Consider the following 12306-nt stretch of genomic DNA (forward strand, 5'->3'; position numbering starts at 1 on the left):
GGTAGAAGGTCTGATTCATGTCTTGATCGTTTTCTTGATATTATACAATTATAGCTTTTGTATGTGGTCGATACGAGTTCATATCGACCTAAGAGGAACATATTGACTGAGGACGAAGTCCAAGGTCGATATAACAACGTATTGACCTCAACCAAAGGCTACAATTGTTATATTATTAATCAACAACTATTGCATGAACAATGTAAAATTGGGGATTTCTAGAATGTATTTTAGTAACATGCTGTATGCTCTGTGCAATATGCTGTTTCTGACCTACGAAAAGCTAAACAGAACAGTATTGGCGAGCAAATTGGGTAAATACATATGTACATGTGATCAAGTTTTAACAAATCACAAATCCTTAAAAAATATTAGATTAATAATATTTATCAATTATGGACTTTTGACGAGGTCAATACGCTTTATATGGACCTGTTCAGATTAAATAGACCGAGGACGAAGTCCGAGTGTCAATATATTCTAACAGGTCCATATATAACATATTGACTGAGTGAAAGTCCTTAATTTATATATTACATATGTAAACAATATATTAGAAAAATGGACTTCAATGTTCTTTATGTGTTTTTTTTTAAATTTCATTTTGCAAGATTTTTTTACATGCTATTGAATATATTAATAAATAAGATTAACTTGTTTTATTGTAAAAAAAAACACAGCATTTTTTTTTCTGTTTAGAACATTTAAGAATTCAAATGGAACTCATTTCAGTTTACTTGCAAATTTTCTTTTCGTACTCTGCGGCGCTTCCGCCATGATTGTTATGTGTGACGTCACATATTTTTAATATTGACCGTCAATATACGTATAAATAGAAACATAGCGTCAATACACTTAAAAATAGAAACAAGGCTTCAGATACATGAAATATTATTTGAAATACGTGATCGTAATATCCAATGAAAACAGGAGAATGCTACACCATATGTAATATTGACATATATGGACGACTTCAAACAAGAATCTATTTTTACAAGCGTGATGCTGATTACCTTTTTCCGATTGTCAACTTCTCATTTCTCAGTAGGAACATACCATCTGTCTTATCATATGACATTTATATATATCAGTCAATACATTTTGCTCGTGCACGGTTCATACTTTACGGAATTTATTAGCAGTGTCTGTTCCAGACACAAAAACTGGTCAAACAGAGTTATGGTAAAATGATTTAAATCGACACTACATAAGTTTTTGAATCACCATTACGAATTGGTTTACCGATACTTAACTCAATCTCAACTTATTTCTGTCATGTTCAGGACGATTACGATAAAACATTAATCAATTGGACGATAACAGTAGCCAAAACAAGATCATTTGACAACTGTCGGTAAAGGGCACTCCGATTGTCGTGTAATAACAAATCACTTTTCATACACAAACTAGACGTGTTTGGAGTGTTACATAAATTCTAAAACGTGTTTTTTTAAACCTTCTATGTATTACATCTTCAAATGATTAGACCTCTTATATTCTGCATAATTTAACTTAGATAAGATCATCTCGGATATTTTAAACAAATATGTCGTTAAAAAGGATAAAACGAGAGGTTTCTTTAGAACGGTTAAAAACTATGTTAAAACCATATCAATTTTTAAACTCGGAAGAGTTAATTGTACATGTTTTGCTTATTTATATCTTTATTCATAAAGACCGATTTCTTCAATGGCTTATATAGCCAAACAAATGAAAATAGCCTAGTAATTTCCGTAGTGTAAAGATGATATACTATCCTCGAATAACTTTATCATTCCTTATTTATTAGCTGTAACTTAAGGAAACCTTCGATATTTTGACATTGGTCTCTTTTCATGAGGTAATTCTTTCTTTTAAAATGCATGCTTCATCAACACGTGTGGTTTGGAATTTTTGACAATACATTTTTCTTCAGATTGTGATTACCAATGGCAGCTTCACGTGACGTAGTTATTTGCCAAAGGTCGTTTCCCACTTAATTAGTCGTAGTTTGTAGCAATTAATATTTTTAGAAATGTTATATTATGTTTTGTATTGTTATTATTTGAATAAGTTATAGTTATTGACCAAGCAAGTCGGTATATGTCATTTAATCTGCACGGCTTGGGTGACCATACTTCACCCGAACGACCGTATGATAGGAGTTCTGGTTAACGGGTCATCCCGACCGTGCAGATTAAATGATATATACCGATTGATTGGTCAATATCTGTTTTAACACATGACGCCATCAATCTACACGAACGTTGTGAAAATATACGGACGATAATCAATCCACGGCTCCTGGGAACGTTTTTTTTTGTAGGGTAAAGAAAGGGGAAAATACGCATTTAAGTGGTAAAAGGTTGGTTACTTTTAGATAATAATTATTTTGATATTCAGGCTTTCTCCTAAATTGTGACAGTATTTTAGAGAATTGTGTTTTAATAGCAGATCTTTGATTGTTTCTGTTAAATTTATTTACAATTGTTATATAAATTTGTGTGTGACGATCAAATCAAATCAAATAAGTTTTCTTTTATAAGTCGGCAATAAAGATAACAATACAACATAAGCTCTGAGTGAGCAGTTTTGAACCGACATAAAAGATTTAGAACTTGATATATATTGTTTAGACACGTGACCTGTCTATAGTTGAACACTATATGTTGCCCTCTAGATGTGCTTAGGTGACTTTTGTCGTTTGATTGCTGTCTTATTGGCGTATAACCCACATCACCCACAGCTTTAGTTCCGTTTGATGTACTTTTAAATCGGTATATGACAAATCATAAATGAAAGGGTTATTTAGTATAGATTAATTGCCTTTCTTTCCCTCAAGAATATGCTCAGAGAAAGATCAATCGAAGAGAGATGAACTTAAATGTATAGTGCAAAGTAAACAAACAAAAAAGGTTTCAATGTCCAATCTTTAAGTGCACCACCATCCCCCCCCTCCCCCCCCCAGAATTTTTCATCTTTATTTATTGTGAAGACATGTCCCATCTAAACCAAGTCTGATTGATCTCCATCTTACTAGTATATTTTTTTTTCTGTTTTGGCTCCTATATACCCTCATTAAATTCCAGTGGCGGATCCACGGGGGTGGGGGTCCGGAGGTTGGAACCCCCCTTTTTTACGATCAATGCTTTTGAATGGGGACATATGGTTGGAACCCCCCCCCCCTTTATCCTGGGTTGGAACTCCCCTTTTAAAAATGGCTGGATCCGCCCCTGAATTCGGTCCCAAAATGGTCACTTACAAGGAATTGATATTTAAAAAGTCGTAATATAAATTCCATTGAGAAAAAAACTAATCCAAATCAGGTTTCAGCTATTTGGATATTTTAAGAAATTACCAAAATAAATTATCCTGTTTGACTTTGAAACACTGATTTAATATTTAAATTGTACACATAATATAATAAAGAGTTATAAAGAATGAGAAGCACTTTCTATTTCATAATTTGAAACGACAAAGTGTATACAAAGTTGTTAATTGATCAACTATGTCGTAATTGCCAGGTCGGATTCAAAATGGGTGGCAGGGGTGGGGGGTAGAGGGAGTACGCCCCCTTTGATTGGAAAATATATAATGTTTAATCCTAAAATCGTCAATTTTTTTTTCGGGAATTACGCCCGTATGCCTGAGAAAAGTGTTGGCTACGCCCCTAAAGAGTACATTTGAACTATGCAATATATCTGAGGTAGTTCATGAACACATTAGCTGTGTATTATCCAGATTAGAACACAGTAAGAACAAAGAGATTTTGACTATGTCATATGTTAAGCAAAGTTGTTTTTACAAGAATATTCATCTGTGACATTAATATTCTTATCTTTAAATTCAAAATATTCCTGGTTAAGAGGACAAATTCCACATTTCAAGGCTTAACTTTTGCTTTATTTTCCAGAGTATAAAGAACTTTGAAACATAAATCCTCACCGGTAAGTAAACATCAACTATGTTTGAATACAATGCTCTGAGGCAACAATTAAAATACAACTCAAACTGTTTATTCATCAGAAATACATTGGGTTGCTGTCTCATTGAGGTAAACCTCATGTCTCCTTTTTCATGTTAACGGAGACTAATAAAAAACAGTCGTCAACACCAAATTCTCTGAAATTGGAAAAAGCACAAAGTTGCCATCGATGCGGTTCCCGACATTAACATAAACATGTGGTAGGTAAAAACTAGTCATGTAAATCATCAACAACAACGTTTAATAAAAAAGGCACAAAGAAAAACGCACGATAAAAATCAAGCAGAAAAATATTTAACTCAATAACAAGCAATGCCATAGGAGAGAAAAACAAATTATTAGTGACACAAAAATTCGGTAATAGCGTATCCAAATATGATCCAAATTACTGACAGCTAGCTCAAAGTACTTTCTGTTCATGAAAAATTGTGCCTTCTAACACTCTTATATTACTGATTCTAATATACTATTTTTCAAATGAACTGAAGCTTCAACAATTAGACCTTGTATTTGTGATAAAATAAAGTAGAATTTTTTATCTACATTGTATTTACTAACAACTATATATGAATAAATAATGTTGAACTAATGAAGACAATACGTTCATTGAAATTCGAGATGTCGCTGCAAACATACGCACGTTCTTAAAACAACTGAAAATTTATACTGCTAAAGCAGGAAGGAAATGAAGAATATAACAAATGTCAGAATTTCTCATGTGTTCTAATGTTATATTGTTTCCTTGATGTTGTTTTCCGAGTGTCGTATTGTTTCCATGATGTTGTATTGTTTCCTTGATGTTCTATTGTTTCTATGTTTTTGATGAATTGTTTCCCTTATGATGTATTGCTGCCCTGATATTATATTGTTCCCATGATGTTGTATGGGTTCTCCGATATATTTTCCCTCATGTTGTTTCCTTGATGTTATATTGGTTCCTGATGTTGCATTGTTTTCCTGACATTATATTGTTTCTTCGATATAGTGTTTCCTTGTGTTTTAATGTTTCCTTGATATTGTATTGTTTCTTCAATGTATTGTTTCCATGCGGTTTTATTGTTTCCCTAATGTATTGTTTGCCTGGTGATGTATTGTTTGCCTTATGATGTATTATTTCCCTGATGATGTATTGTTTCTCTGAGGTTGTATTGTTCCCCAGATGTAGTGTTTGTCTGATAATGTACTGTTTCCCTGATGTTATATTGATTCCTCGATGTATTGTTTCCATTATGTAGTATTGTTTGCCTGATGATTAATTGTTGTTTTGGTGTCGTATTGTTCCCAGATGTATTATTACCCTGATGCTGTATTGTTTCCCTTGTGTTGGATTGTGTTCTGCTAATGTATTGTGTCCCTGATGTTGTATTCTTTCTATGGTGATGTATTGTTTCCCGGATGATGTACTGTTGCCCTGATGTTGTTTTGTTTCCATGATGTTGTATGGTTTACCTGATATATTTTTTTCCATATGTTGTATTGTTTCCTGATGTTTTAATGTTTCCTAGATGTATTGTTTCCCAAGTGTTTTATTGTTTGCCTGATGTTGTATTGTTTCCCCGATATATTGTTTCCCTAGTGTTTTATTGTTTCTTTGATATGGTATTGTTTCCGTGATGTTGTATTGTGTCGCTTACGTTTTATGTTTCCCTGATATGATATTGTATCCATGATGTTGTATAAATTGTTTCCCTGATGTTGCTAGTAAATTACTATATAAATTTACTTTAAGATTGTACATTTGTTACTTTTATATATTATTCAGTTTCGTTATGAACGTCCTGATATCTGTTTTAATGTCAGTAGGAAATTTTGATGTTCTTTAATGTACAAGTGTTATCTTTAGATTAAAAAACATTATTTCTTTGATAGTAGTTGGTCGTTATGAAGTTTATTTTCTCCGCTGCTCTACCGCAGACGCCGTCCGATCCGTCCGACTTCGTTCCGGTCCGATACCGGTCATGGTGAAAATGGATATGGGATGAATTGAATTGAGATAGCATCTGGGTAAAAGGGATATTGGGTGGATTGACTTGAGATAAACTCCTGGGGAAAGGGGATATTGGGTGGATTGACTTGAGATTAACACATGGGGAAAGGGGATATTGCGTGGATTGACTTGAGATAAACACCTGGGGAAAGGGGATATTGGGTGGATTGACTTGAGATAAACACCTGGGGAAATGGGATATGGGGTGAATTGAATGGAGATAACATCTGGGTAAAGGGGATATGGCGTGGATTGATATGACATAACCATCTTAGGACAGTGGATATGGAATGGATTGACATAAGATAACATTCCAAGACAAAGTTATTGGAATCAACCATAAATCAACAAAGCACTGCTTATATTTTTTAACAAAAAATAATTATTGGGTACAAATACTCATAAGAGTACTTTTATATGGTTTAATGGAAACCTAAAAAAATGGAGGATTGACACGACAAAAAAAAAGATTTCAGACATAATAATTAATCAGAAACAGAAGTGCTTGGACAATTCGAGCTTCGGTAAAACATCGGGAATGTTATCAAAAACAAAATATGAATTATTATTTATATATATTAAGACTGGTTGTTTGTCATATTTATTTACATCATATGGTTTTCACTGCCTACATTATTCTCGATTGAATTTGTTCTTATTCTAGTTTAATTTACCGTCCATGGTTGAAGTCGCTATTTTTAGTCGCACCGTCAGAATTTATTTTTATTTACTTTGAAATATACACCTTAATTCCAAGTTTTTCTGTTCATGACTTTGAGATGACTGGGATGAACTTATTAATTGCAGGATTAAAGGAACACGATCGTAAAATAGATGATTAAACAGAATTCGTATATCTAATTCGATTGCAACTCCATCTCGATGTCAAATGATATCCGATTATTATATCATGACGAACAAAATGATCTATTATATATTGTGTTACCATGCAGAATTAATATTTCTCGAACAATTGTACCATAAAAAAATTAGCCTTTTATGTTTCATCCTCATTACCTGATTTTCTCCCTTTTTTCGTCAATTATCATTATAATCAGTATATTAAAAACAATATTGTTTTAATGCCTCTGATCTCAAAGAAAATATACAGTCTTTAAGCATCCATATTCACAAGGATGAGTGTGCATTTCTTCAACTATGAAATGAATGAATCTGGTTAATTCTTGTCTTTTCCTTTTCACATCATAAAAGACATTAAATTGAGTACACGTCATCAGATATTGGCCAACCTTGTCTTTTCCTACTCACTTCGTAAAAACAGTAAATTGTGTACACGGCATCAGTTATGGGTTGGTTTTTTTTTTACAAATTATTCTAAATGTATAATTTAAAAAATTAATATAATTACGCCAGTACTTTGTAAATTAGGTGTAAATAGTCAGAAGACAGCATAAACAATGAATGCAGTGAAGATGAGTGAAACGAATGTGTAGAAGTGAAAATTTCAATTATTTACCATACAAATCAAATAGATAAAGTGAATGTTTAATTTTGAATTTCTGATACTACAAATTGACCCTTTACAACTAGACATATGATGCAAATTAAAAAAAAAACATTCCAGTACTGCTTGTACTTATAAATTCATCTTATATTACAAATACAAAATACTCCTGAATATAACCAATATTTCTTCCCATGATTTATTTTATTACAAACTTTAGATCAGCAGCCAGCTGTTAGTAAATCATTATCTTTCATATTAAAATTTTGAAAATCAGTGCTTTCATTAAGGAAATTGCAATAATATGATTTTTCTGAAATAAATGATTTTCGTAAGACGGTGATATCAGAAATTTGAGTCTTATTCCGATAAATTCTTTCATCTAATACTTCTTTTAATGCTAGTAACAAGACACAAATGAAGAAAAATATCTCTATAAAAATTTTGATTTATTAGATAGTATATAACATGTCCACATCTTGCTATTAATATCATTCAGTTTGAGTGCTAGACTTTTGCAAATTAAATATTCTGTCATGGATTTTATCAATTTATTACAGAAAAGGACAGAAAATTGTTATTCGATTCATTCCTTTCTATTTCTTGTGTAGTATCAACGTGAACTTCTTTGCATTATTTTCTTTTAAAGTCTCTCTCTCTCTATCTCTCTCTCTCTCTCTCTCTCTCTCTCTCTCTCAGACTAAATTTACAGATTAAGGTATAAAATGTGTAAAAAATAATGACCGATGAAATCAATATACACTTTTCCGATATTACATACTAGTATAATAGATTTGAAACATCAAACCAACAAAGCTATAATCGCCGTTCATATATTTAATAACAGTCTTTAATCCATACTATTCCGCCAGTTTTTATTTCGCTAATCAGACGAGTAAAGTAATGACTTCGGTTTCTGTGATATTCCTTTTTTGTCAATTAGTGATTTATATAAAAGAGTGGTAGGCAATCTGGTGGAAAGACTGTATAAGAGGGATAACTCTGATAACACACAAAATATAAAATATTGGAGATTAAATTCTAGTTATATTGCAATTTTAATGCCAGGAGCTTGATTTTCGGATTTTTCATTTCATTAATAGTTCGAAATAACATACGGCTTTATTCGTCGACAAAAATTAGAAAAAAAGAGATATGTTATGGAATAACTCATGTTCGATTTTGAAAATGAAAACATCAATATATAACCCAAGACAACCACTACAAGGTACAGAGGTCCCTGACTTGAGACAGACATACACACACACACACGTTGCAGGGTTAAATTAGCTTTTTTTTTTAAATATCTCAACCCTTGATCAGCGGAAAAACAAATACTTTATGGAAAAACGAACACAAAAAAATACTACATAAAAACACTCTACAATACCAGTCTTATTAATAACAGCTACAAGCAAAACAATAATAAAGGATATTGTATCAAAGAAAGCACTCAGTCGAAACAATCTTAAAATACTGAAACTGCTAGTAAGGAATCATACCGTCATACACTTCAATGATGATCACTGTACTTTAGAGTATATTTCATACATCGACATTATTTAAATCATAGGAAGACATGATCATGTGCGATGGCAAGAGTAAATTTGTAGAGAAAATCAATACAGAAAAAAAATGAAATAAACATTTAAATAAGAACGATAACTGTGCGGGATCTGCTACCTTCCCAGATTTCATTCAGCCGCGGCTGTTATTGGGGTTCTTGCTACTCAGTCTGTTTGTCTGTGCGTGCGGGTATTTTTTTTTCTATTTTGTTAATCCCAAAAATACCATCGCAGTGTTTGAAGAACAATAGTATAAGTCTATTAAGTGAAAAACTGAATATTTGAATGGGCAATCCCCAAATGTGGTTACCTTTTTAAAAATTAATGCAGAAGAATACACTGGATGTGAAATATCCCATTATATCGCATTCAACATGTAAGAATAATTTTTTTCTCAATAAATCACTTTAACTGTGATCAAATTAAGTAAACGTTTTGACCAATTTATAATATATACTTCCCCGTTGCAAAAGCCTAACTAATAAGTAAACAAAATATAGCGTTTATTGTAATATCGGACGACAAGTTACAAACACGCACGAGTCGGACCGACTGATAAATGGCACAGTAGGTATAGTGTCCAGTTCGGATTTTTTTTTTTTTCTCTCGAGTGGATCGGTTAATTTTCTTTCCGAGTGTAGACTCGGTTTTTCAAAGTGAAATTACCTACGATCAAATCTATTTACATTAGTACTCTTATTTCGCAAGTCTATCAGTTTTTTTTACTACTACCCAACGTTTTTTTTTTAATGATATTCAAGTTTTGAACACAAACTAAGCATATGTGTCTTCTATATATTTCATTTAAAATAAAGTTTATTTACATTGTTTGGGTTTTTTTTTTAGTACTACATTCATATGGTCTGTTTTTTTTTTAAAGAAAATATGATCATGATATTAGTCATTCGGAACCTTTTAAAAAACCGGCAATAATTCATATTCATTTTAAGACCCCCATAACATATATCTATAATGTTTATTAATTTTAACCCTGTTTTTAATGTGATGCCATCCATCGCTCTGTATGTACATTTCACCATACACAACCTTGCAGCATTATGGAATCATAACGCTCAATAGAACTAACGACAGGAGACTCATAATTTTGTTATGTTTTAACTTGTTAATTGTGTGTGTTTTATTTATGTCATTTGCCACACTCTTAAGGTGTTAATGCAGCAAAGCTTAAATAAAAAAAAATAGAATACACACTACAACAAGTAACTTATTAGCTGAATGAAATTCCTTTATAATAACGAAAAGGGCACCTAAATGGTAAGAAAATTAAATCCTTGTCAATTGTAATAAGAAAAGGAGACAACAAGGAGGCAATAGAAATTATAAGTTCTAAAACTGACAACCCCATGGCAAAACAGCAAACGTCGAACAGACAACCAATATACAGAAAACTAAAGACTGAGCAACATGAACATTATCGAAAACCGAGGGTGAACTCATGTGCTCAAGAAGAGTCAGCACACACACCGATATTCGTTACTCCACATAGAATAACAGTTAGCTTAACTTAACATGAAAAATTATCAAAACCATCATAATTTAAATTTATTTAAAAAAAACTGTCTCTAATATTGTCATATAATACGCACTTCTTTATTGTGTTAGCATGTTCGACGTTAAATATGATTCTGACTCAAACGTGTTTTTAAACTGTCGGAAATGCGTAGTTTGTTTTGTCCGTTTTCTTTCACAGCATTAATTCTGTTCAAGTCGTGCCCTTTTGAAGTTATAGTTATTTAAAACAAGATCAAAGATGTTGTTAGTGTCTCTTATTTTGGATTGTATATATTGTCATCGAGTATACGGTATTGTTTTAAAATACCACACTCTCAAAATTTGTAGTGATTGATTATCAGCCCATACGAAAACTCTTTTATAAAAACGTCCAACATATAAATTTCGAAGTCTGATACTCTGATTCAGCACAGATTTCCATTGTTTAACTGAAACAGATGTCCAACTAAAGTCACCATTTAAAACGGTCATATTATGATTGTATCTTTCTACACCGTGACATGAAAAAGCGAGATGCCCGATATGTATGTCCAAGATATGTATTATATTCCACATTTGAATTTAAAAGGTCCCAACTTTCGAAACAAAAATTAGTTCTTTCAATAGAGGTCGGTCTGAAATGCACGATTTTTGATCTTTCAGCATTTACCATCATATGGTTATCAGCACACAAAGTAGAAAGAAAGTCCAATAGTAGCTGAAGATCACCAGGGGAACTGGCTATAAGAATAATATTATCTGCGTATAACATTAGCCCTAGCTAGTTTGTCTCCATCCATTTTTATACCAACCTGAAGTGTTTTGACGACGTTTTCAAAATCGTTGATGCTGAAATTGAATATCAAGGGAGAAAATCATGAAACATCATTGCTTTAATGCACGATTTACAGAAAACAAGTCTAGTGAAAATCCATTTACACGCACACAACAACGTACATCATTGTATAAAGATCAGAACTTGTTCTTCGGTCCTTACGAAAATCGTTCTGTTTATAATTTAAAACATCATTTTCTTCTCACCAAAATACTAAGCAGTCATTTCAATTATTATAGTAAATTTTGTATATAACTGGCACCAGTGTAGGTTCGTTGCAAATAACATGTGTCCAGAAAGCATTCTCATACGGATTTATAGCATACCGCATTGAAATTTAGTTACTTCAAGATAAAATTTCATCGTAGTCAATTTGCAAATCAAAGTAAATTCTAGGTTATTTTCATACATGAAAATAAGTGTTTCTTCCGCAGATTGGAGTTTCGGTGTGCTTTTTTTACGCGTGAGGCAGACGCCATTCAAGGGACCAAGTTTTGCTATATATATTCCATCACATTTAAGTCTTGTTACTTTATTGGATTGTGCTCAGATAGAACTTGCACAACTAAAGAGTTTACTTCAATTTTTCTTCACAACAGGACTTGTATGTGTTAAGTTCAGTATTTCCGTAATAGTTATACACCGAGGGATAGGTCTGTCTGGATAAGAAACCCCGTCGGCCGGAGGCCGGAGGGTTTTTTTTATCCAGACACGCCGTATCCCGAGGTGTATAACTAACTTACACCCCATTATTAACCCTATATTTGTTAACATTGATTATTTAATGAAAAAAAAAAAAAACGATAGCATATTTATTGACAATATCAAACCATGATTTATAAGAATATTTTTTTATTACATGAAACCCCACTAGTAACCTTTCTTTGGTTATCTTCGTTCAAACTTTGACAAGTGAGTATATTTTACAAATGTAAAGTTGTTTTGCATATTCCCGTTAAATCCATGTGCTAAGATGGA

General features: G+C 32.3%; 1 protein-coding gene across 1 annotated transcript in view; it reads left to right on the forward strand.

The window, feature by feature from the left end:
- Window positions 1-2234: 2234 nt before the first annotated feature.
- Window positions 2235-12306, forward strand: part of LOC127705571 (uncharacterized) — a 40124-nt gene continuing 30052 nt past the window's right edge. Inside the window, exons 1-2 of the mRNA XM_052209920.1 lie at window positions 2235-2344; window positions 3893-3926. The gene's annotated coding sequence lies outside the window, so the exon portion shown is untranslated. The remainder of the gene's footprint in view (window positions 2345-3892; window positions 3927-12306) is intronic.

This window comes from Mytilus californianus, unplaced genomic scaffold (assembly GCF_021869535.1).
Source record: "Mytilus californianus isolate M0D057914Y unplaced genomic scaffold, xbMytCali1.0.p SCAF_1, whole genome shotgun sequence".
NCBI classification, from domain to species: Eukaryota; Metazoa; Mollusca; class Bivalvia; order Mytilida; family Mytilidae; genus Mytilus; species Mytilus californianus.